General features: G+C 41.0%; 1 long non-coding RNA gene across 3 annotated transcripts; it reads left to right on the plus strand.

Annotated features, from left to right (window-relative positions):
- On the plus strand, positions 1-27,574 carry LOC110393852. Of its 3 annotated transcripts, none has more exons than XR_002435229.1 (7): positions 1-30; positions 2,199-2,208; positions 2,388-2,487; positions 6,189-6,248; positions 6,833-6,978; positions 16,702-16,759; positions 26,767-27,574. It is a non-coding gene; the product is annotated as an uncharacterized LOC110393852 (long non-coding RNA). The 3 variants fall into 3 exon arrangements; XR_002435228.1 differs by lacking the exon at positions 26,767-27,574 and adding an exon at positions 18,910-19,209; XR_002435230.1 differs by lacking the exon at positions 6,833-6,978.

Genomic DNA, 27,574 nt, shown 5'->3' on the forward strand with positions numbered 1-27,574 from the left:
TTCCTCTGCATTCAGGAAAGACTGCTGAAGGTGGGAACCATCCCAGTTCAAAAACTGACCTTTTTAAATTTTAGATAACGTATTGAAATGCAAAACAGATGTCAGCAGTAGACAATGTGCAGTCTTTCCAAACTGCAGAACATACGACACAGAAGGAGGATAGAGATAATACTTTGCGAATCCAAAATACATGCTGAAAAATCTTTGTTTATAAAATTACTCTCTAATGACAATGTGCAAGTTAGAATGGAGAAGGCTCCAGATGCTCCTCCTGATCCTGTGGCATCCTTCTTTGTCAGAAAGGTGTTAGCAGAAACCGTGGCAAGAAAAAGAAGACTGCCTGCACAGATTGAATTTAGCCAGGAATTCTGACATCCTTTTGCTTATTCTTTAGCCAGAGAGCTGAGGCAATTTTTGCCACAATCCATAATGGCTGACATTTTGTGTAGAGGAACCTGTCTGTCCTGACAGGCTGGAAGAGAAGCTCTGAGAAGTTAATACCCTAGCTGCAGGTGTCCTGGTTCGCTGCAGGGCAAGCTGAACTAGATGGCCTTTGAGGGTCTCTTCCAACCCAAATGATTCTGTGATTCTATGAGAGAGCTGGGAGTACCACTGATTATTATGAACAAAGTTCATAACTTTAAAGAGAATGTGTCCACACTTCCCTCACTCTGCATGGTTGAGCAAGAGATTTTATGCTGAGGAAGAACTTTGTGCAAGATGCAAACTGGTAAATAAAATTGTCCATGTAAGGGAGAGCTGTCTGTCAGATACATGCCTATTTGCAAAGCTTACTCTTTTCATATTGCCTCCTTGTGACCAGAGTGATAATGTATAACAGGTCTGCAAGAAGAAGAAGAAGAGCATGCAGAAGGGTTGTCAACGGTTTACGGGCGTTAGGCCCGATTCCGTGACAAAGGGGACGGGGGACCCAAGGGCCCACGTCCCGGGAAAAGGGGAAAGGGGAAAAGGGTAGGGAGATGGCCCTGAGAGCAAAGAACAGCGGCAACAATCTGAGGAGAAACAAACTAATTTACTAAATAAAATATCGGAATGCAAAACAACACACTATAATACAATATAATTACAATTTAAGCTGATAAATCCAATACAGAGAGAGAGAATGTCCCAAAATCAAGGTAGGCCTTACTCTACTACCGACGATAAGACGGCTGGAGAGCGAGGTGCTGCCAAGATGAGAGACGGCGGAAAAAGGGACGAGGTCTCGTGATCTGCAAGTTTTTATACTGCGAGCTTCTATCTTTTCCCTCCGGCTGGAAAATGGTAACAGAGGAGCAAAGTACTGTGGGGAATGTAGTAGTCCTTCTCTTCTGAGGACCAGGTATGTCCACTACATGATGTTATGATGTGGAATACCAATAACCGAAAATCACAAAACCATGACAAGGGTCCCTGCCAAATATGCTGCCTGAAGCAATCCAACACATCTTCTGTGGTTCAGGGAATGAGTGCAACGACACCACAGTGTTTCAGGCCAGAAAATTATGTTTGGATGCCTGATCATTTAAATGATAAGGAGCTTCTCAACTGCAGAGCCAGTGTCTCTCACTTGAATGTACCCAAAGGGAGATAACACGTCAATAGATATACTGTACATATGAATATGAATTCAAATGCTCAAGTTTTCCAGGAAACTGAGACCTATAATTTGACACAAAACAGACTTATGTTTTTACCCTTGGCCACAACATTTTTTGTGCAAATAACAGACATCAAAACATTCAGCTGCAAGGACAGCTTTGGGATTTGCAGATGTAAGCACAGATGTATATGTATGGAGCTCAACTTATCGAAAATATGGCTCAGTTATTGCTTTCTTTCACTTGGAAGGAAGAATTATGAGGTATCAATTTGCATGTAAAATTCTAGGGATGTGCAGTTCCACACAATAAAAATATGAAGTAAACTATATAATAGGAACATATTACCATCATTTTAAAATCCTATATCTCCAGAAGAAATCCACGCCATTTTCTTTATCATTCTAACATGTTAATGACTCCCACAACATCTGAATGCATCCATGACACTTCAAACTACTTAATCATCTGTAAAGTTTCTTTTCTACATGATTTTTATGTTTTAGAACTGAAGACTTGCCAGAAGACTGTAAAGTCTGGCAAAGCAATTACCTCAGCATTGGACCTTGCTGCTTTTCTTTTTCTCCTGTCCTACAGGTACCTACAGGTAAGCAAGTGGATGTCTAGCAAAATGCTGGAGGATGAATACTGAGCTCCAGCACTGCTTGGCTCATAAAACTGTGGTTTCCTGCTACAACAATCCTTTGTCATTCCTACTCCAAAAAAGAAATCTCATCAGCAGGCTGAGCTCTCTGTGTAGATGTTGGATATACTTGATTTTTCCAGAATAGCCTGAGTTTGACAGAGAACTAGCAATCTGGACTCTGGCACTCATTTCTTCAGTGCTACATCCTGTCCTTGGAAGATGCCTCTGATGAAGTACTGTGTGAGTATCCAATGCCCTACTGAAAAATAATTTTTCTTAAGACAAGTATAGGTATTATAAGCTTTTTTTTTTTTCTACCTTCATAGCCCTAAGAGATTCCTAAACTTCTCCAAGTAAAGCTTAGTGATTTATTTTCAGAACTCAGCAGCTCCTCTTATTTATATATGTGAGGGCACTTTTGGATGAGTAAGAAATCTTAATGTAACCAAACCTTCATTCCTCAAAATGAGAATGAAGAATACTGCCGAAGTCAGCAGACATTTTTATAAGCTAACCTTTGCAAAGCAGTAGCTTGTGAATAGCAATTTCTCATCTCCCTTGCTATCTTGCAATTTATTCCACTGGGAAGACATTTTAGGTAAATTTACCCAAAGCAAATGTAATGATTATGATATATTAAAAGCTCCCTATCTGGTTAATCTTTAGAGGTGATGGAAAGTTTATTGAGAGCAATAGAGCCAGTGCTAGCCTCGGGTCACAGAATACAAATGTGTTTATCTTTACAAACCTGAGTGAAGGTTGTGCTTCACAGTCTGTTTTCCACACTATCGCACTGAGGTGCCAGATAGGGAAAAGGCAGCAGCCTGTATGCCCATGCTCCCTGAACACTAATAGGATCTCAATGTGAGAACCAAAATAAAAAATCCCTTGTAAGGTTTGCTAGGGGGTAACCGTTCTTCTGAGATAGTTATGTTTGGCATTGTCCTGATGACCAAAGTAGATACGATGCTGGACAGACCCACTGTTGAGCCACCTCATTCTATGGGGCACCATGGGATATAGCAGCTTATGCAATTGTGCTTTTGTATTTTGTTGTTAGCTGGGGAAAAAAAATGCTATTGCAGAACTAGAGTTTATTTAAGGATATTTATCTCTGGAGAAGTTTATCATCGCTACTGGTTTAATTATATCACTGAGAGTAAGTTAATTTGGGTCCCTTTGTGAACCTCTGTGTGATTTCAAGCATGTTTTCATTTTTGGCTTAAAATGGTTTCGAAGAGACATATGCTAAACTGAAAAAGAGACATTCTAAACCCGGAGAGAAGCTACCTACATACGCTGTCAAGCTGCTTCAGTAGTAGCTGTTTAACAGTATTCCTGTAGATGTATTTCCCTTCACAGGCAAGTTTCTGCTCTATAGCAGAGACTCTATATGCCCAAACACTCCCTTTTTATTTCCCTGTTGTAGCATCACTATGAATTGTGTGCCCACTACAAGGCAGGAAGAGAGAGGAGTGTTGATCCAACACGTAGTAGATGGTTATGTTGACTGTATAACTAATTTCACTAATGGAAATTTTGCTAATGGAACGTAAAATTTCACTAATGGATTCCCACCGGAAATATCTGAATAGGCAGCAGCTCTTTGTAATACACTATTTCTGACTGTGAGCATTTGTAAATTACAGAAGGGCCAGAAAATACACTGGGACACCTGATTCTCGTTCACCGTGAAGATACCCAATACAATTACTGCACATAAAAAGACCTGAAAGGAGATGCAAATATAATTTACCTTTAGACAGAGCCTTTGCTCCACCAGAGTGACACAGTTGCATGAGGAGCTGAGTTGAGAATGGAAATGGCTGTGAATAAACAGAGAAAAAACAGTATTACTTGGGAAAGTGCTAACAGTTGAGAGAAGATGTAACTCAGGAATTATATGCAGTACAGAAAAGGGATTCAAAATGAGCATGTATTCTTCATGTTGTTGTAATTGTATTTGTTCACTAAATAAGAAAACATAATTTCTGCAAAGATTGAGTGTATGAAAAGGATAATCCCTGCTTTAAAGAGCGTGGGGAAAAAAAGAACAACTGCAACATGACATTGCAAAAACTAGTTTAATGCTAAACAGGGCAACAATTTTGTACTCTGCACTGGTGAAGCCGTACCTTGAGTGATGTGTTCAGATTTAGGCCTCTCACTACAAGACAGACATCGAAGCCCTGGAGTGTGTCCAGAGAAGTGCAGCAAAACTGTGAAGGGTCTGGAGCACAAGTCTTATGGGGAGCAGCTGATGGAACTGGGATTGTTCCTTCAAGTTGACGAAAGACTCAACATGAGCTGGCAATGCACGCTTGCAGCCCAGAAGGCCAACTGTATCCTGGGTTGCATCAAGAGAAGTGAGACCAGCAGGTCAAGGGAGGTGATTCTGCCCCTCTACTCTGCTCTTGTGATACCCCACCTGGAGTACTGCATCCAGTTCTGGGGCCCACAACACAAGAAGGACGTGGAGCTGCTGGAGCAGGTCCAGAGGACAGCCACAAAGATGATCAGAGGGCTGGAGCACCTCCCCTACAAGGACAGGCTGAGAGATTCAGGGCTCTTCAGCCTGGAGAAGAGAATGCTCCAGGGAGATCTTACAGCAACCTTCCAGTACCTGACGGGGGCCTACAGAAAAGCTGGGGAGGGACTTTTTATAAGGGCACGTAGCAACAGGATGAGGGGAAATGTCTTAAACAGGAAGAGGGTAGATTTAGACTAGATATTAGGAAGAAATTCTTTACTATGAGAGTGGTGAGACACTGGAACAGGTTGCCCAGCGAGGTTGTGAATGCCTCCTCCCTGGAAGCACTCAAGGCCAGGCTGGATGGGGCTTTGAGCAACCGGAGGTGTCTAGAGGGAGGTTTCCCTGCCTAGAGCAGGGGGGTTGGAACTCGATAATCTTAAAGTTCCCTTCCAACCCAATCCATTCTATGATTCTATGAGTCTGGAGAAGAGGAGGCTCAGTAGAGACCTTATCACTCTGTAACTCCTTGAAAGGAGATCGTGGCAAGGTGGGGGGTCAGCATCTTCTCCTGAGTAACAGTGATAGGATGATAGAGAATGGCCTTAAGTTGTACCAGAGAAGGTTCAGGTTGGATATTAGGAAAAATGTCTTCTGTGAAGGAGTGATGAGGCACTGGAACAGGCTACCCAGGGAGGTGTTCAAGAACCGTGTGGATGTGGCGCTGAGGCATGCGGCTAGTGGGCATGGTGGGGATGGGCTGACCGTTGGGCTAGATGATCTTAGTGGTCATTTCCAACTTTAATAATTCCATGATTCCATGCATTTTAAGTCTCTCATCTATAAAACTTTAAAATATTACAATTTCTAAGTAGAGATGTAGTCTCTTACACCAGACCTTCACTAAGCCCAGGAAGAAAATCACTATGTGTCTGGTAAAAGGCATATTTTACCGCCCCTTGTTTGTGACTGGGGGTGCGATATATACATAAAAATATTTGTGTTTTGTTGTTTATTTATATATCTAGTGATTATACTTTGCAAACAGATAATAGCAATCACAAGTCACTACTATCGAAATATCAGACTTCAAAGACAGCTTTGGTATCTAGGTATGTAAATACAGATTTACATGAAGCTCTAGCTTCTGAAAATCTGGTGATGACAAAATTTTGGGTCAGAAGAGAGAAAGGACTAGAGAAACAACAGCTTCCATGTAAAACCCTAGGGAAATATAGCCCTGATGACAGAAGCATAGGCTGTGCTGCAGGCATCTGGAGTGGCAAAAATTATGGTGAATGCAGGCCATCAATACAGCTGTTTCCCCTCGCAACAGGCAACTTAGATGCAGTGGCTTCAAATTCAAACAATTCAGATATTTCTTACTACAGCAGCATCAGATGTCCACTGCAGAAGTCCAAATAAAGGTGATACCATTCTAGAACTTTCACAAGTGCCTATTTTATTTCAGAATAAAACCTTGGAGAACCATCAGGAGTCAGTGCTAACACAACTCCCACACTGAGTAAAGGTAAGGGTATTGCTTTCAGGAAATATATTTCACAGCACTTAGCTTGATGAGAAGCATGACTCATAACACTGAAAAATGTTTTCATGGCTAATAATAGACTGCAATTAATATTGTTCCTGGAAAACAGCTTCTATTGTTACATAAGTCTGCAGTTGATGATTTTAGGGATAACATAATATTACTCGTGTTTCAGTAAAATCTTCTGTAAAAAAAAATGTTATGCTTACATGAGTCCAACTACTAGAAGAGCATCTTTAGCATCTTCATCTTCTTACTGTCCTAAGCTCTTTTAATCCTGGGGACCTCACTTGTCACCATTCAAAATACTTTTTTCAAGGTAGGGCGTTGGTTTGTGTATCGCTGTCGATTTATCCAAGAAAACCAGCCCCCCCCCCCCCCTTTTTTTTTTTCCCTCCTCAGCTTATCATTTTACTAGCCTGTTTCTTGCCACAGGGAACTCAAAGAGGAGCTTAAGAAAAGATTTTTTGCATGGCCATGGAAGTCTGTGAGCAGGAAGGTTGATCTGTTTTTTTTTGTTGTTGTTGTTTTGTTTTTTTAAATTCTGTTCATTGTTGTGACACCAGGTATCTGGGTAACACCAAGAATTCCAAGGAGATGTTTCAGGCTTAGAGACTGTTGCGTGGGTTTTGCTCCGAGTAAGGACTATGGAGTAGGAATAAATAATTCGTACACTCTTTCAAGTAGCCTGGAAGAATCTCATAATTAATCAGTAAGTAAATAAGTTCTTTACTTTCAGAATCAGACTTTAGTATACAAACGTATTTTCTTTTGTATAAAGAAGTTCATTCCCATTCCCAGGATTTGGCAGGTTTCTGTGAATGCAGCAGAGAGGATATGAGCATCTTATTACATTCATGTTAAGACTGCACCCCACTTTATTCTTGTCAATTTCCATAGGAGAAGAATGACATTTGCCTTCAGGTTATGGTGGAAAGAACTGCCTGCAACCCTCTCTCCAAGACTAGAATTACTCAAGCTAAAGGGAAAACAAATCCCCATACACATGCATTATTGGTGTTGCCGTGGAGATAGTATTCTTGTCTTGAGTACCAACTCTAAGGTTCAAGAGTAAGGGAAGTAAGGGAAAATAGAAGAAAATTTTCAGACAACCATCCACTTATTTCTTGCTATGTGTTTACCTGAAACTTTTTTCCCAGTTATGAACTGTATACTATCTTACCAGTTAATTCATTATTCATATTCTTAAACCTAGATGCTTATTTAAACATAAAGGTTGAGCCAGATGTATCCATAATACTCAAGGTCCTTCCATATATTAAAATAAAAGCAGAGTTGTCAACGGTCTTTAAAAGAGCTACAGAGCTTGTTCTGAGGCCAGTAAATCTGATTTTTTGTACTAAGCGAATTCGTAGTAACTGTGACTAAAATCAGCTAGTAGTGATGAAGCTCTATGTAGCATAAAGTGTAAATGTGAGATACAGGGGAAAGTCAGCACAGATTTCATTCACAAGCTTATTATGGTCTTTTGAAAGTGTTAATGAGCAGATGATTACAGTTGTTTAAACATACGGATTTTCAAAAGCCTTTCAGAAAAAAATCTTTACAAAAGAGATGTAAAGCTGTAACATCTAAGACAGAGGAGCACTCAGGGATTAACACTGTGGAGAAAAACGGAGAACAAATACTAAGAATTAACGTTCTGCTTTCACAAGCAGCTTTCACGATTCATTAAGTTCTTGTCATTCACCTCACAAGGGTTGTACCTTAGCTAGGAAGCTAAGAAGAAAGGCAGAATTGATATGCAAAAATTGAACAAAAGAGAGTAAGTAGTCCTGAGCTCTTCAACTTAGAAAACAAACTGTGAGAGGGAAGGGGGAAACGTGATAAATTTTATGATACCATAAGTGGTGCAAAGAAGGTGATTAAGGAGTGGTAAATCATTCTCACAGCACGAAGGCTACCAAACGCTCAGGGAAATTACAGGGTATCACATTTAAGATCAAACAAAAGCAACTTCTCTTTCCATGGAGGTCATAATTAAATCATTAAATTCAATGTTGCAGAACACCATGGAGTCCAGAGTTTAGATGTCTTTAAAAATGATTTAGAAACAATTATTAGTGACCCTCTAGCTCATTGCGTCCTAAATCGTAAAGTTTTTCTTCCATGATCGTTGTTACTGGCTGGTGTGGTAAACAGGAACCTTGGCTAGATGTGTCTGAGCAGCTATAGCACTTTGTCTGAAGCCACCTAACAAACAAGCTAAGGAAAACCAAGACCTTCAGATTATCCCAGAGGAGCTAAAAATGCAAGAACAGCAAACTCAAAGTCTCAATACACAATATCTTGACAATATTATGGTAAGTTTGGCACTGTGCTACTTTGGAGTGATTTCCAGATAGTACCCCAAAATTAAATGTTGGAGAATCTCTTGACACAAGAACTTGACTTTTTGAGTTTGAGACCTCAGTAAGTCTCAACACTTGAGTGATCCCAGGTGGCTGGAGTTATGGCAGCACAGCTTGGGTGAGAAGAGGCCTCACAGGTGAGCAGCTCCAAAGCACTGGGAAATGAAGGCCAGCTCAGGGCAGTCACAGCAGGCAGGGACAAAGGACAGCTCTGGCAAGCAAGTGAGATGCCATGCTTGGATCAGCTGGCATAGTACCAGTTTTGTGGAGATGTGGTTTGCTATTGAATTAGAAGCACGGCTACCCAGAAAGAATTTATGATAAAGAAGTATCCCTCTAATTGGGCCCAGTAACTTTTCAGTTTACCTAAGAAAAAAGAAGCAGGTTATTAATGACACTGTAAGTTGAGGATCCTACTTCCAATATTTGTGCCCTGATAGTCACTTTGATTTAAATAAGACATATTAATTTCTTAACCATTTCCCAAAGAGATCTTTTAAGTGTTGCAGATGAAAAACAACTGCAGTAAAACACTGTCATCTTGCAAACACCTATAAGTAAGCAGAAACCAAAGAATTGTGATTGTCCTTATGGGCATTATGACTCATTGTTTGTGTTTTACTGCTGTGAATAAATAAATACCTGCCACTCGCTCAGATTAGCTTCACAAATACATCATTCCACACAGCTATACATGAGAGATGGTATGGGTTCCTGGGTTATTTATTATGTACATGTGTTCTGCTCACAAAGAAGCAAAATTGCTTCTGACAGATTCTTAGAGATACCAGGCAAAGTATTTACAGAGAGGCCAATAGTTACACACATAAAGAAAAGCTAAACTCACCCTATTGGCAAAGGGATTCTCTGACCATGCAGTACTCCCTCAAGAAGCAGCCTAAACCCAAGAGCTCCTTTCCTGTCAGGGGCTGGCCCTTATATGAGCCCAGCATGGCTCCACCCTGGATTCACTCATTCTGGGCACTTGGGGAGCACAGATGCAAATGATGTGCCTGTGCTCCCAGGGCCAGCAGCAGCCTTCACCAGGTGCTCCATCACCAGCTCAAGCCCTGACCTAACAGCTCCCATACAACATGAAAGGCTACCTGCTATCCTAATCTTTTGAAGAGAAGACTGGCTCCTTCACCACTTCTTTGTCTAAGAAATGACACCAGGAAGTTTCAAAGGCATCATCCATGGTATCTTTTTCAGGCAGACTCGCAACAGCCCCCTTTCAGATAGTCATAGCAAATGAACACAAATAAATACATAAAGCTTCCTTCTTCTGCTCTGGTACAGTGCTCCTTTCTTCACTAATCTAGTCCAGAAAGATGGTGCTGGGCCCAGCATCACTTCACATTCAGCCTTATCAGCCTGCTGCAGTTTGATCCTTTGTCAGGGATCATCTCATGTGGGCAGCACTCCCTCCTGTGAAGTGGGTCATGTCTAAATAAATCTGAATGCACCATCTGGCATCTGAGTTAGCAGCAGGTATTGGCTTCCTCTCGAGAGGAAGAGTACCATTTGAAAACAGCAAGCATTTTCCTTGTTCTGGGGATAAAACTGAGTGAAGTCCACAGAGCTGTTAGAGACTTAGTGACCAAATCTTCTCTGGGAAGTGAAAGCAAAGGACAGTGGGACAATGTTAGAGCAGGGTTGACTTATCTTGTGCAAGTCTGTACATTAGGATTCTAGAATGATCTCATCACGGAGTATTTTTCTCATAGGTGTATGAAAAGCAGATAGTTCCCTGACATCTCAGTTTTCTGTCTGAGCTGAAGATCTCTTCTACCTTCTTGTTGGTTCAGTCTGGCTTTCTTTCCTTGCTTTACTCTTACTCATCTCAATCATGTAGAATCATAGAATCATGTACTCTTTATATGTTTTTCCAATCCCTCCATCTTATTTCACCCAACTAAAAGTGATTCTGCATTTTAGATTTTACTTTTTTTCCCTTCAATTTCATCTGTAACTCCTGGCTCTGAGAGGTCCACTTTCTTCTTCCAAGGCATATCTCAGAACCAGTGCTTCTTCATTTTCCCCAGGAGGCTCTAGGGAGGTAGAGTCAATTTCTTAATGGTTGGGAAGTACACACATACAGGAGAGGCAGAAAGAGAGGAAAGTCCACACTCACATTGCAGAACCCACTCCCAGAAGCAGGTCTGAGTGCAGCCACAACATGCTGTAGTGCCATCCTACAGTGATTCAGAAGAAGATGTGGCTGTGTTCACTTATCGCCTCCAGCCTAGAAAGTAAGAAACCTGCCTTCTGCACAGCTTGACACAAGGACAGAACCGGTCCCTAAGTGACTAGCAGATGTAACTGTTACAAGGTGCAGTACAGAGTGTATGGTGTTGCAGCTTCAATAGCCATAATCACAATATGAGATGGGATGGGGAATGAGGGAGCTGGCAGAGGAGGACGGCGGGGTGTTGTCCTTGCACAGGGGTATGAATGGGCTTCTAGCTCTCCCTCAGCACCTTCCCTGCTTTTCTCCTCCAAGGGATTTGAATATGGAATGTGTTTTTGACGAAGTTGTTGGTGCTGAGAAATCAGCAACAAATGTTGAGCAAGCATGCTGTTCTGCTAGTTTAATGCCCTAGAAGATTTTCAAGCAAAAGTCCTCAGGTTTTCATCTTAGATAAAGGTGACCCAGATGAGATCTTTATCCTTGGACTGCAGGCTTCAATTCAGGCTGCCAGCATGCAGGGAACATAAGAATGGATTGTTCCTTCTGCCTGGACAATTAAGACTTATGTGCTAGGCAACAGCTGAAGTGCCATCCTAAAGCCAGGGTAGCAGCTGCAGTAGTTCCTTCCACTTCAGTTATAAATCCATGGACTAAATGCCCTGCAAATCTCTTGGTCAGGATATGGTCATCTCAGATAGGATTTCTGATTAGCCACCTATTCACCTGTTTCTTCTGCTGTAATTGTAAAATGTTCTGCCAGATCTACAGAGCTGTAAAATGTGTATACATAAAAGGAAAATTTAGGATGTAAGCCTCTAATAGGAAAAGGAGGTGTTCTGGCTCACCTTGGGAAAAGGTACACGGATGAAGTAGCAACCAAGGAGCTAAACGAATGATTTATTTCTGTGGCTCTCACAAGTGATTTTCCTAATACATTTCAACGTAATTATTTTTGACCTGTGGGGCACAAATCTCACAGGAGTGCCACAGAACTCAGTGCCGCCCCAGATCCTCTCTGCCTCTTTTTGATTCTTTTACTGCAGTTAAGTAAAGCATTGTAATTTCCTGAGCAGGAATCCTGGACTTTGAGATATCTAGCATGCCTTCTGAGACTCTTGGGAGCTAAGTAAAAATAACTAATATCGTAGACTTGACTTAAATTTGTTACTATCAAGAAACATCCCTGTTTGGGGTGATATCAAGGGAAAAAGATGAACTGAGTGTAGGGGATCAAACCTTGCTCCCAGTTTCATCTCTCTGACCACACTGACTTAACTGAAAAATCTTAAGTGTAACTTAGGACCAAACTTGTCACACCATGAGGAAGGGGAAGCAGGACCGCTAAAGGAGCTGTTGAGGTCCTGGAGTGAAGTATGGGCGTTCACACTATAACTTGCTGTGCTAATAGCAGGCTACTATAGGATTTTATTTAGGCTAGTCTACACCTCCTCCTTCAAGAGGCCTGATATGATGCATGTGTATTAGCCATACTCTGGTGTCTTATATAGTGAGCCTTCAAAGGAATTTAGACAAAGGAACACATTTATATTGACTCAAGCTTGATCTCTACGTGAAGATTTCTTGGCACTGTCCTCCTTTCACCTTTCGCAGAGGCATCCATGAAAATTCAGGTACCTGGCATTAACCTTGCCTGTTTGGGATGCCCTATTGGGCTTTTGTTGTAGAAATGTTGCAGACATCACTACGTTCTTCCCTGTCTGTTTCATGCATACAAGTGATGTGATGTTGTCACACTGTCACATCTCAGCTGAGTTGTTGATTCCTTTCTTCCCCAAAAGAATTGATCTGAGGAGAACCAAAATGTTCAGGGAAATGCTTCAGGTCACTTTTCCATTTTAAAAAACAGTTCTGAGTGAAGAATTTGGTGTTGATTAAGAGTCACATTTATTAATAGTCACATTTCTGCAACTTGAAATCCTCTGTCTACTGGGACAAAGGAAGTGCAAGTCAAAATTGATCTGTTGCTTACGTTTTTCAGTTCGTTTCCATGCCTCTTGGATTCTCTGTCTGTTTACTGAAATAACAAGGATCTCATTTGTAACATTTTATAATAATGTAGCTATAATATCTGTTGTTTGTAAAGTTTCTACTACCATTTATCATCTACTGTTTGTACTACATCACAGCAGAAAGGAGAAAAGATGGAACGATGCAAGAAAATGCAAGTTAGAGAAAAGAAGGAAGATAATCAAAGATCCCAACCCACCAGAAAAAAAAATGCGTATATATAGATATATATATGAATATTCTCCATCAGTATCCATGGGTTCTGAATCAGCTTTTAAAATTTGGTATTTGTTTGCAACTCAGATAAGCTTCTGACTGAATAATAAAAAACCTTGCAATTTCCAGATATCATGAGGATCAAAACAACGCTTTGTATTTTTTCTGAGTGTATTATTTTCCGAGTATATTTAAATCAGACATTCTATCAAAATCAACGATCTATTCAAACCATGAAGGTCACTCGTCTTATTTTCCATATTTGGTAACTTCTGTATTGTCTCACTTAACTGTCTAAAAAAGACAGCAGTGAGAGAACCAAGTCTTAAGCAGCGATGAGATATAATATTTTCTTCAAGATTTTTTTTCACTACAGTTTCTAAGAAGGATCCCCAGTTGAAAAATGGTCAAAATCTAATGAAGCAATACTGAAGCAATTTTAACATGTGTTAGCTTGACCAGTTGGGAATAAAGCCAGCTGCCTACTATAAAAATATGGCTATCAAAATATGTCACGCCTTTAGAAAACAGTCAAACGTCTTGTTACTCTCATCATTTACCAGGAGGAAAAAATAGAAGGAGAAAATTAAAAACAGATTACGTCACTTGAGAGAGGGCAGGGTATCCTTTTTTTCTAGTCTTATTTCAATGGAAGGTCTGTAAGCCAACAGAAGCAAAAAGAAAAAAAGAAAGAAAGAAAAAAGTGAAAATCAGTCTCTATGCCTAGGGAGGAACAGGCCAGACAGGAAAGTTTATGATCATCTGTCATCTGCTAGCACGAGATTGTTCCCTACTTTGTACCTCTAAGTGCACTCATTTCACCTTCAGCATCCCAGGCAATAGGCTTTCACATATTAACAGTATGTATTGCTGATCCACAGTTCTTGTGTGATTAAAATAAATATTTTTCCTCTTAGACCGTTTCAATCTTTCTCCAGTTTTAACACCCAGTTCCATTGTTGTTAAGTACTTCTGTCTTTCCAGACAGTTCTTCTTTCCTTGGTATTTTTTATCCTTTCTATATGAGACTGTCAAAGCCTCTCAAACTTGGCTTACTGCTGTTCTGACTGGAGTCAGTATCTAGAGTGCTCCATGTAACAGCTTTTTGTTTGTTGAAGTCAGTGGATATGACTGTTTTCCTGACAGGTGCTATGGAAAATCTGAACTGTTGTTTTTGGATTCAACTTTGTATGGAAATTTACAATTGCTTGCGTTTCTTGGCAACTGGAGCAGCAAGGAAGAAGCTCTCACTTGGATGCAAAAAATCTGCTACAACCTTATTTTGGAATTTAAAACAGAGTGACACAAACTTGGTCAGAAAAAAAAGAAACAGGAGAAGAAAAAGAAAAAAAATCCTGCATCTGCTCGCATTCTGTATAGTTTCACAAGCAGCAAATACCATTTTTTCCCACTGTAATGGTAAGGTAAAAAAATTAAATACAAGTAATGATTATTTTCCACCAATAATGCTGGTGTTGATTTTCAGTTAGCACAGCCTATCCCAACACCATGCCTAACTAGCCATTTTTAAAGGTATTCACTTTCATGTAGGCAGTTACATTTGCCTCTACACAACCTGACCTCATCCCACTCAACTCCGCCTGAGAGTGAAGCTACTAAGAATTTGGTGATTACCTCCAACATCATGATTCAGATTCTCAAGGAAGCCTTCCTCAGAGAAAGGGAGAGCTTGCTTTCAAGTGCCTTTCCACACTGGCTTCAAAAGTCTTGTTAAGCACATTACAATAGAATTATGTCTAAAATGGGGAACATGTAGCAAATTAAATCAAATCTGTAGTCCAGGGGTTTGGTTTCACAAACATAAATTTAACCTTATTTCTCTTATTTCCTGGTACAATAAATGCTTTACTCATAAGAATAATACATTGCACCTTTTCCTTTGTGCAAGCTCAGAAAATCTTGCTAGGTGAACCAACCCTTGATAACAAAGGATGAAAAATCTTTCATTTTGGGATATGGTACATATTTTTTAGAAACTGCCAAATGAAAGAATATAGAACTTTTTTTTCCTATGAGTGTTATAACGTACTTGTGCCTTAGATTATCTCCTGAGAGATGGTTGGAAGTTGTGTCTAAGCCAACATTATTCAGTTGTGTCTGGAGAAGGAGAGAAAGACAGATGTGTACATGAGAAGAAGGAGCCATGAGCTGAGGAAGAAGCCTGGAAATGAATTCAAATTGGATTAAATTAAGGAATGCAAACTAAAGCATTGGAGAAAAATAATCCTAACTATGCTTGCACAGAGATAGATTGTTAATTACCTATTATCACTGGGAAAGAAATCCTGCAGTCTCCACATTTAGCTCTTTGAAAACATCAGTGGAAAGCAAAAGGCAAATCAAATGACAGAAATTACTGAGAAAGGAGGAAGTAGCAAAATAGGAAGCACTGTTATGTTCCAGCATCAATCCATGAATAGCGTGCGCAGTTTTAGTTCCTTTACCTCTAAGAAAATGGAGTATAACTTAAATAAACAAACAACAAATAATAATGAAACAAGAAAAAAAAAAGGATGACCTCTTTCTTGCATTAGCCTTGATATGATAGCAAGATTTTTTCAGTGGCCCAGACATGCTTTTTAATAGCTTCAATCCCTTTGAAGCTGGCTGTGAGCAGCACTCTGTGTTGGGTTTTCAGCACTTCGGGTCTTTCTTTGCAAGCTGTTAGACAGAGGTCCTTACAGTACTCCTGAGGCAGTTTTGACTAGGCCATGATTAGTGCTAACTTTAGAAAAAAGTAAGTGAAGCATATAGCTAGGAAATGGTTGCAACCACCTGTGCAGCATCTGCCACATAAATAAACTTTCAATTTTTCTTTTGTTTTGCCCGCCAAAAAGCCATCAGGACACAAACTTCTATGTCCCATATGGACCTCTCTCATGCAGATGAGAAAAGGGAGCTGCTTGAGTTACCATGGATGTGGGCCGCAACTGAAATGACAAACCTTTCAGTCATGTGGATTTTCTGATTTTATTGCAAGATAAATGTATTCCTTCCACTTCCTCAGCACTGGTGTGGCCATACCTGGAATACTGGGTCCAGTTCTGGGCTCCTGGTACAAGAGAGACATGAACATAATGGACAGAATCAAATGAAGGGCCACAAAGATGATGGGAACTGGAACACCCCTGTTATGACGAGAGGCTGAGAGAGCTGGGGCAGTTCAGCCTGGAGAAGAGGAGACTTAAGGGGATCTCATCAATGTCCATAAGTGCCTGAAGGGAGGGTGTGAAGAAGGCAGAGCCAAGCTTCTGTCAGTGGTGCCCAGTGCCAGGACAAGAGGCAAAAACTGGAGCACAAGGAGGTTCCCTCTGAGCAGCAGGCAGCACTTGTGTGCTGTGCAGGTGACGGAGCACTGGCACAGGCTGCCCAGAGCCTGTGGGTTCTCCTCCTTGGAGGTCTCCAGAAGCTGCCTGGCCGTGGGCCTGGGCACCCTGCTCTGGGTGGCCTTGCTGCAGTGGGGCTGGGACAGGGGGACCCAGAGGGCCCTGCCTGCCTCAGCCATGCTGGGATTCTGTGACACTGAAGCTAATGCACTCATTCACTTTGCAAATATTTCAAGTAAATACAGACAAATAATAGTTGTTCCTTTTTCTTTTTAAATCAGATATTTTACACCCATCCTGATCAGGAGCCACTGTCTGATCTCACAAATTTGTAACAGGGTAAGTTCTTTTTCTTTTAAATTTTAGAATAATTCCAATTTATACAAGAACAGGAGAGAGAAGAGTTTATCCCTATGTTTCCATCTGGAGGCCTTTTTATTCAAATTGTCTTTCCGGCTTTCTTCCTCCTTTTCTGTAAATTTATTTGCAGTAGTTGCAATTTTAACCATTATAAATGTTTGCATAGTGTTGAGGAAGCTTCAAGCAGTGAGCTACCAAGAAGAAGAAGCTAGTTCCCCTTTCTAATGTTCAACCCCAAGCCATGCCACTAAACAGGCCAGATTTTTCATCAGCTGTCATGGTCCATTGCATGTTCCAAAGAAATCCAGCATTAAAAAATGAGAGGGATATCTCTGGCAGCCAGAAATCAAGTAGGCTCAAAATGTTTTAGGGAAACTATTTTGTGAAGACACTGCACTACAGGTTGCAGAATCCTCCTTTTTTATCTATCACTTTGTCATGTGTTTGTGTTCATGGCTCCTATGTTATAACAAACCTGAAGCTGTAACCAAAATGGGAATAACTGTGCTCACATAGAAGATTTTGCCAAATCAGTTTTGCATGACCTATTAATATATTTCATACTTTGCTGATAGACTACAGAGCACACCTCCTTCCTTTGGGAATGTCATCTCTCAGCAAAATGCTAAAAACAGCTTGTGAGAGGATCTAGCATCACTAGTACTGCACGATTATTTCCTCTATATGTATATATTTGTGACAGTTTTGGCAGCTGCTTTGGAAAATATACTGTACATTTCCCCCTGACTTTTTCCCTCTATCATTTTCTAAAACAATGAGTTTTGGACAAAATTAGGTCCATGTAGGGCAATAGCTGTGTGGGTTCAGCTGAGATAAGACAGAAGAACTTTTTTTCTGCTTGCTGCTACCAGCACTGAAGCTGCCAAATCCTGCTCCCTCTGCTGCTCTGAGCTCAGCAAGTGGCCCCAGCCATTGTCAAGCACTGGGGGTCACTGAGTTTGGCTTTGTGAATTAGAGCAGTGCAAATCTGACAGCACTCAAATAAACAGCAAAGACCGAGGGGCAGGGCCATCAAAAAAACTGATATCTGCTGAACTGCTTATGTTCAGATTTCAGAAATAGGTATCACTGGATGCGTGAAAAAAATGCCCCTTTGTGCAAAGGGTTTAAGTAGGAATTCAGTCCTCTTTCTGAGAGGCAATTTCATGCAGTTTCTGGTGAAAAAGAGATAAAGATTTAGGTTCAACATAATTACACCACAGTTTTAGAAAAAATGAATTAGAGGCAAGGTAATTGAAAAGGTGTTTTTGTAAGCAGTAAAAGTATACCTCTAAAATTGAATGGAAAATATTGCCGGTCTGAAATCTGTATTTTTAATAGAGCTTAAATAGGACAGATCTGAACTGAGAGAAGAACATAAAAAATAAATCTAAAAATAGCCAGCCACTATTAGCAGCTGCCAAACACGCCTTGGAATTCTGATATAATTCAGCATGGCCTGGAACAGACCCTGTTCTGCAAATCACAGTCCCCAGGTGCCAAGGTAATAATGAGATACGTCAGAATTTGTGCAAAAATAAAAAATCAGATGATACCATGGGCATACTGAGCAGAATTAAGGACACTTGGAGGACTCCATCTGAGAATACTCTCTAGTGTGCTCTCAGGTGAGACAGGTATTCATCCTCTTTTGACCACTGGGCTCCGCTCCAGCTCTGTGATCCTGGATGCTGGAGGGGACTTGAACTAGCAGAGTTCTTCTGGGAATCTGCTGGCAGGCATATTCCCTGAAGGTAGATTTGCTCAGCATCAAGGGAATAGGCTTGGTCTTGTCTGAGAACCGAAGTGTGTTTTAGTTACTACTTGTGTTTCAGCATAGCTGGGGGAAGAAGATGAGATCAAGGCCCCAGTAGTCGTAGATTCCTTGTCTTCTGGAACAGCAAAGTCCCACACAAAGTAATGTGCTTCATGGTTCCTGAGATGATACCAAGGCCGCAAATCCTGTGAATCCTCCCTGTGCCTCCTCGAGAACCTGTCATTGCAGTTGGGTCTAGATTAGTGAGCATGTCAAATGTCAGTGTCTCTTGCCCAAGTGTATTGACTAGGGACATGATTCAATTGCCTAGACAAGGATATCTTCATTCAGTCATAGTCATGTACTTATCTAGAGCCAGCTGAGGAGGCCAGGACACATCTAACAGCCGTTTCAGAAGGACATTGCTCACAGAGGTTCCATGCCACGTCTTCCAGCCTTGTGCACTCCTTGGATTTCTGAGGGCATCTCAAATGGTAATAGATGCTTGCGTGTGAGTACCCAAATTGAGTACCAGCCCAAGTACATCCTGCCTGGTGTCTGGCAGGATCTCTGCCTTGCAGCAGGCCACAAATTCCATGTGAACTGAGTAACAGAATGTCAAATGAGAATCTCAAATGACACAGGGCAGCTAAGATTTAGGAAACTGAATCGACTTTTTAACCACCTTTATGATGATGGTGCCACAGAGAGCTGCCTTGTCATAGATACCTACAGTGTGTGCACCTAAATTTAGGTGTCTGAATCATGTCTTATAAATCCAATCTAATCACAGCACCAATGCTGCTTTCTTTTTCTGGGATGTAGCAACCATGACCTGGTTGAGTTCACGATCTCAAGGAATATGGGCCTGGCAAAAACAGAGTCAGGACCCCAAACTTCAGGATAGTGAAATTCCAGCTGTTTAAGGAATTATTAGATGGGATCCCCTGGGAAATTGTCCTTGGGGACATAGGAACAGAACAGAGCTGGTAGCTCTTTAAGAATGCCTCTCTGTGAGCACAAGAGTTCTCCATCCCTCAGCAGAAGAAATCAAGTAGAGAAGGCAGGATACTGGCATAGCTGAACAAGGACCTGCTGGTCAGACTGAGGGAAAAGAAGGAGAAATATGGATTTGAAATATTAGGTGGATAAAGAATTGCTTGGGTGGTCACAGCCAGAGGATTTCAGTCAATGGCTCTATGTCCAGGAGGAGGCCAGTCACGAGTGGTGTCCCCGAGGGGTCTGCTTTGGGACCAGTGCTCTTCAACATCTTTATCAATGACCTAGACAGTGGGATTGAGTGTACCCTCAGCAAGTTTGCTGATGACACCAAGCTGATGGTGCTGTTGTTAAAACGGAAGGAACACCATCAAGAGGGACCTGGACATGCACGAAAAGTGGACCAGTGAGAACCTAATGAGGTTTAACAAGGCCGTGTGCAAGGCCTTGCATTTGGGTCAGGCAATCCCAGATATGAGTATAGACTGGGAGAAGAACTCGTAGAGAGCAGCCCTGCAGAGGACTTGGGGGTTCTGGTAGATGAAAAGCTGGACATGAGCCAGCAGTGTGCACCTGCAGCCTGGAAGGCCAATTGCAACTCAGCTGCATTAAAAGAGGGGTGGCCAGCAGGAAGAGGGAGGGGATTGTCCCCCTCTGCTCTGCCCTCCTGAGGTCCCATCTGCAGTACTGCAGGCCAGGTCTGAGTCTCACAGCAGAAGGATGGAGATCTGTTGGAGTGGCTCCAGAAGGGGTCCAGAAGGATGATCAGAGGGCTGGAGCATCTCTCCTAGGAAAAAAGGCTGAGAGCTGTGCTTGTTCATTCTGGAGATGAGAAGGCTCCGGGGAGACCTCATTGCAGCCTTCCAGTAGGCAGCTTATAAAAAAGGAGGGGGACCAACATTTTACATGGGCAGATAGTGATAGAACAAGGGGCAATGGCTTCAAAAGATGAGAGATCTAGGTTAGATGCTAGGAAGAAAGTTTTTACTCCGAGGATGGAGGGATACTAGCACAGGCTGCCCAGAGAAGCTGTGGGTGCCCCATCCCTGAAGGCACTCAAGGCCAGGTTGGATGGGGCCCTGGGCAGCTGAGCTGGTGGGTGGCAGCCCTGCCCATGGCGTGGGGGTGGGGCTGGGTGGGCTTTAAGGTCACTTCCAGATTAAGCCATTCTATGATTCTTCAGTCTAAACAATTCATTGTACAGCACCAGTGTTACATGAACTATGCAAAGCTCCAGGTTATCTCCTTGATATAGTACTCTGCATGGGATCTGTATATAGATCCACATGTAAAAGCATTCAAAAGAGAGTCCAAGAGCCAGTATGAGCACATGACTGCAAAGCTAGTTGCAATCAAAGAAATTCAGGAAATATTTCTGTTTGTTAAAAAAAAAAAAAAGGAGCCTTTTCCTGGCATTGTGTCACACAGTTCATGAAACAGATGAAGAGGAAGACCTTTATATAATTCTCTTGCAGTATAGTACTGTGCTGAGACAAGAGCTGTTGCATACATTTCTTCTAACTTATAGAAAGCGTTTTGAAGGGACTTGGCATTATTATTATTGGGTGACACAAGCATGTACCAAACCTGGCATGCTGCTTTTCCTTCCCTAGAGATCTGCTGGGCAGACACATATTGAATCTTGCAGCTGCTCTCTGCTATTAATGTGCAGCTTGTGGCTGCAATACCATATTTCAGCTTAAAGCTGTAGGCAGTGCTTCATGGAACTTTTATTTCTGCTGCTGGAGGTACTCATCTCTCACTGGAGGAAAGGGCACTCAAGGCACCAAAAACTTATCTGCCACTGCTGGAAGGGAAAGGCCCGTAAATATTCTCTGGTATCAGGAGCTTTAGTTTTTGTATTAGAGTCTAGCTGATGGAAATACAGCTTGCTCCAGCAAGGTGTCTTACTGGAACTGCCCATCTACCTCTGAGTCCTCCAGTATAGGGTCCTCAAAAGTCAGACGTGACCTCTGGCAGCTGGTCTGACACCTACCTCTAAAATTGGTACTGACTTCCAGGAATGGCTGCGGTGGTGGATGTCAGGTACCAGGTCACTGTCCAAGATGGAGAAGGCCAGCAGTAATGGTGCAGGGACCGTCTGACAACAATAGCTGTAAGATGAACCCTGCAGTGGCCAGTTAATGCGTGACCAATGAAGTCTTTGCGGCAGCTTTGTGCTGATGGAGGAAGTAGTGCAAATCCTTGCTGTGGAATGGGATCTACCCCTTTCGGTGGACTTGTCCAGATATAATATATAATCCCAGTGAAAGGATAGCATATTTAATTATATTTTTCTCATCTGAGTTAACTGTATCTCCATTCCCTTTCAGTGTTTTTAAGTATTTCCCAAACATGAGATCACAAATGTACACTGGCGAGATGTGAACTACTTCATACAAACCCAGGCTTTACCTCAACTGAAATTTCAAGAGTAAATTCTGGGAAAGGCTGGCTGATTTTGTCCTTGTTGCTGCTTAGTGTGGAATACTTGAAGGTTGCAACTATTTAAAGTAATGTAAAGTCATTGAAAACTGTTTTTAAAATGGTTAGAAAATGACAGGCAGTAATCACCAGGAGAAGGTGTCTTGTAATATTTGCATTATTTTTCTACACATGTTCCCATAGGTTTGCAGAAACATGAAAGACCACTGGCTCAGAGAGCCTCAGAACCTTAGCACATTTATTCATTAGTTAAGAGCCTTGTAACACTTTAAGACTTTGTTACTGGAGCTCTTTTTATTACAGCAAGAAAATGCCTCTTCCCTGAACAACTTACAGTTTACACACGAAAACAAATGTTGTACATTTTCTGCATGTTTTTGCTAAATGTATGATCTGTTGCAAATTTAGAATGACTCGGTGGATGGGGCTGGAATTATTTCCCATTAAGTGAAAAGCCCAGTTATGCTCCCTACATTCAGCCAGCAAAATGTTTGTGAGAAACCCTATTTTTAAAAGGGTTTTTCAAGAGGTGTTTGGAATTACTTGCACTGCTGTGCGGATGACTGTGTCACAGAATATGGCTCAATGTATTTTTAACACAGATTTTGGAAGATTTCTATCAGCCCCTAGGCTCTGAGCGATTTCTGAACTACAGATGAGCTACAGGGATAGTGTGAAGAAATGATAACCTGCAGCTGTCTTGTTAGTGGTTACATAATTGTTCCTTCAGCTGCTATGCTAACTTACTCCACAAAGTCAAAGGACAGACGGAAAACACAGCCCTTACAGTTTCACATTCAATCAATTATTTTCAAAATTAAATACATAAACATCTTATGAAGAAATTTACTTTGTAAAAGATACAAAGCCAATGGAGCTATCCAGGAGCTGATATATCTATGGCACAAAACCATGCAAAAAGATTTCCAAATTCCATAGCATGTGTAACCTGCTGTATCTGTGCTGGGATCACTATGTTAAGACAGAATTTATGAAGATTGTGTATCAACATCTTGCTTGCCTTACTGTTACAATTAAGCCTGTTTGCTCCTGAATTAAACATTGCAAAGAAGTGTAACCTATGTCCTTTGCCTTCTGGTAGGAATTAGCTTCTGTCTTTTTTCTTCCAAGTTCCATGAAGACTTAATCACTTCAGTGTTGTGAGAGTTGCCAGACAGTGTTTTTGCAGATAGTATTTACAAGCCTAGTTTAAATGACAGAGTACTCATTTAGACCTTGAGGAAATCTTTTAATTGGGCAGTAGCTGTTTTTAAAAGCCATATTGGGTTTCAAAAGCCAGTAAGGCCACTGAAATACTTTAAGGTATTCAGCAAAAATTTTGGAGAGAATCCTCTAAAAATATATATAAGGAGCATTGTGACAGAGGCACGGTTAAGCAAGTGACCAAATCCTTTCCCAGAGCTGTTCTCCCTTACTCAAATCCTTCTGGAGACAATTCTGTGCCTTTGTCCCATATCCTTACAAACAAACATGCTCTTAAAGTATGTAATGTTGTAAGTTATAGTGTAACTAATTATGAGAAACTTGCAGGAAAATTTTATATTTGCCTTTACATGGCTGTTTGCCAAAATCAGCAACAGTTATAAAATGAGTATGTAAGAGCTAGAAATCCTCCAAGTAGGCATGCTCATATATGCACATTGAGATAAGCCCAAAACAGTTATTAAAATGTGCTTTTGTCAGTTATGGTTCTAAACCACATCATTCAATTATTACTGCAGTAAAAAACAAAACAAAAACAAAAACAAAAAAACCCCATTACAAAACAATGGTAAGCCATAAATAGGGCTCTTGGATAAACTTTTGGCACCCAGGATTACATGATTTAGCCTCTAATTTCCAACATCTGCTTTAGATTGACCAGCAGATATAGTCAATACCAATTATATTGAGGCTTAGCAGCTAAATCATAGCTGTGAATCTTGATAATTTCATGGCTCTTAGCCTTCAATTTCTGAGCTGTTATTAACCACAACACATTCAGTTGTGGTTAATAAAACTTGACGTTTTATTAAGTTTAAGGCATATGCAGATTTGAGACAATCTTGTTATTTTCTTCCTGATTTCCTTCAACTGGATTATGGTACAGTTTGCATTGCTTTGTCCATCAGTGGGTGAAATATTTTGTGTTAGTCACCTGAGTGAAAACCAGTGCAGAGAACTCTGCATGAAGTCAACAATGGGAAAAATTGCTGCATGCAAGAAAAAGAACATGTGCTTTTGAGTACATTACTGATAATGTTGTGACACCTCTTCCAAAGCCCAAAGTCTACTTCTGGAAAGCAGGACTTACCTTTGTCTGCCTACTGCTTCTCTCCACCACATCCCCTTCCTGTGGCTGACTGTCAGGCACCTCACAGCTCTGCTGGTAAAAGGGACAATGGCACACAGAAGGGCACAAGGACCTTGGTGTCAGCAATAGCATTCACCAAAGACTGGAGGCATGATAAAACAATAAGGGTCGTGGCTTTTTGCCAGCTGGCAAATATAAGCTTCTGTAGGACTTTATCCATATGGATGAATGTGGAACTAAACAAAACGTCACCCTTCCCTGTTCTTAGCTAGATGAGGGCCAATATTTGAACAGTTCAGTTAGTTCAAGAAGTCATAATAGGAGTTAAAAGTAATAATGTTCATGGGGGCATCTGGATCCTCTCTGTCAGTGAGTGCTCATCAATTTAGAGAGAAGTGTTGCTTAGGGTGGGTTACCTCCTTTGAAATATGAGCTTGCAAGGAGGAGATCTTCCACTTCACACTGAAGATCTGCAACATGTCTTATTTCTACTGAGTTTCTTCATACAGAAACTGCACCTCCCAATTTGTAAATCCTGTTTCTCAGAGGCAGCCCTTGCATATGTAGGAGGGCTTCTCACAACAGAAGCATACTCAAGAACAAGGAGTCATATCCCTGTCCTCCGTATGGCTAGTGATGAAAGAAGCTATTTAGGACTTTTCCTGCTGTCAGAAGTGTTATGGACTACAGGTTCAAATTTTGTTTCCATCTGTCCTCAGGAGCCGTGTTTAAGAAACTCTCTAGCACCACTACCTTTGAAATCTTTGGTGGTGGGTATGATGAATGCTGCTCCCATGCTTCTCTAAGTGACACCAGAGGTTGACTCCAGGTGAACAGTTCCTAGAGCTGAGGGAATTCAAATCTCCTGAATAGAGAACAAAGCAATCCATGAAAGTGGAAGGTGGGGTTATGGACCAAATCCTCACCTGGATGAAGTCATCTGCTCAAATATAAGCAGTTATGTATGGAGGAACTGTAGCTAGGAGCAGAAATCACCCACATTTTTAATTTAACGTTATACTATGTCACAATTCCAATGTTCAATAGAACATTACAACTCTCTGCAGAAGACCATGCATCTTTATGACATCTGTCTAGAAAATGAAAAGAAAATATTTTAACTCAAATGAAAGCTCCGTTTTTTTATATGCATCATTGCATACTAAGACCTTGCTTTTCTCCAAAGCATAGAAAACAAAGAAGGAAAGTATAATTAGATGTCATGGAGCTGTGATTGTTTCTAATTCATTGGACAGATTAGTTGTCAGCAGGATAAATGAATAATCCACAGACAACTCATATTTCCATATTTATGTGACCGGGATTTATAAAACAGACAATAAAAATGAAATTGAAAATGAAAATATTGTTGCAGGACAATGTTCCAAATGCATGCTACAAGTAAAAATAAGATGTAATAAAAAGTGAAATGTGAAGGCTTTTAGTTCTTTCTAGTATTGTTTATAAGTTTTATTGTTTTATTGTTTATAAACAGCATGCTGGCTCTCTAATTTAATCTGGTTTTTATTTAGACATGAGATGAGTTATATGGGTATAAAATGGTTAGATCTTAAAAAAAAAAATGGTTCTAGTAGCAATGGAGAAAACAGTTCGTAAAGCTGAAGCAAGATGCACAGTCTGGAATAGATGTGGGCATTTACACAAGGCATTTTGAAGAAAAAGGTCCCATCTCCTCAACAGGGAGGACATTATTTTTAGAAACCAGGAAGGAGAAGAGGAGGTGTTCAAATTATGTAAGGAGATTAACTCAGAGATGTTGGGGAGAAGGGTGACGAGCCAACCTGATCACAAGGGAATAACATTCCCATGCTAGAGCAATAGGAATTCTCCCAGTTTCCCTCCAATGGCATGAAGGAATCACAAGCAAAACTTCCACAATGCTACATGGGATGTACTGTGTACATCACATTTCTTTGATCAGATTTTCTCTTCCTGCTCTCAGCAAGTTTGCTTTACTTACCACACCAAAAGGTTAGGCCAGTCTGGGAGGCCTGAGATGATACACCACACAAAATACCAATTAATCAGAAATATCAGAAGTTGGGAAAGAACTGCTAAATTGGCATTTGTGTTGAAGACTGAAGACTAAGAAGTGTGGGAAGGGTGTGAAAAATGGAAAATGCCAAACAATTTCCAAACAAGCATCAGTGTACGTAAGCACCTCTGTAACTTAGTGGCCACCTAATTGTGGTGCTGAGCTCATAGGAAGCAGCATGAGGGTGTGTTCTGGAGGAAAAGGTGTAGGAAGTTTGAATGCAGAACACATCGGTCTATAAAATGACTCTAAAAACACCCTGTGGCTAACACCCCTCTGCGTGGATGAATTTTCAGACACTAACAGAATTTCTAGGGGACACTTGTAGCAGGTAGCCTTGCAACCATAGTGCCGGATTAACTTGCTACAAAAGCTTATGTCCTTTACATTAAGAGTACTGTCTGCTCTAAACACAGCAGGCCTGAGGCTGAACCCACTCACAGACGGACAAATCAGGAGCACTGCCAGCAAGAGGCACAGAATTTCATTAATGAAGGAGTGAGTGACAGACTGTGTCCTGGATGCATCCTGTGAGCAGAGCATGTGACCCATATTTGAGTCTTATTCTGTAATGGTAAAAGGCTTTTTGAAATCCATTTAAGTCTATTAGCGCTCCCAGAAAATTGTGCACTCACTCATTTTCTCAAAATAAATATCCTGGACTTAATGGAGCATAGTGTCCTTTTACTACCAGTACCCAAGAACTCCAATTATGCATTATTAAGCTATTAAACTGAACTGAATGAAAAGAACTGGCACTTACTGGCAAGATCACTCTTCTAAAATGCTCTGCAATAAGCTATGGAAAAATTAGCAAGCAGTTATAAAACTAGCATCTCCTACCAGCTGCTATCATTTGGCTTTCTCTAACAGTAAGAACATATTTATGAGCATATCTTATGCATGCACACAAATACACAGAGGGACATGCACAGAGGTCTACCTGTGCTGTCATACACTGAGCCAACAGGAGATTTCAGCCAGCCAGCTCACACTCCTAAGCATGCTGTAGGCAGGTTCCTGCAGTGCTTCCCCCATGAAGACAGCATGTCCTCTAGAAGTCTATGAAATTCACACTAAAATCAGATCGCATATAGGGTTCTACTGACTTTAGGATGTAACTTTTTAGGATAAAAAACCTCCCTGAGTCCCCAAAGAGCTGACAGAGTATTTCGATAACAAACGAATCAACACTGGCGCTTCTATCTGTTGCATGTAGAGAAT

Source organism: Numida meleagris, chromosome 2 (assembly GCF_002078875.1).
Source record: "Numida meleagris isolate 19003 breed g44 Domestic line chromosome 2, NumMel1.0, whole genome shotgun sequence".
NCBI classification, from domain to species: domain Eukaryota; kingdom Metazoa; phylum Chordata; class Aves; order Galliformes; family Numididae; genus Numida; species Numida meleagris.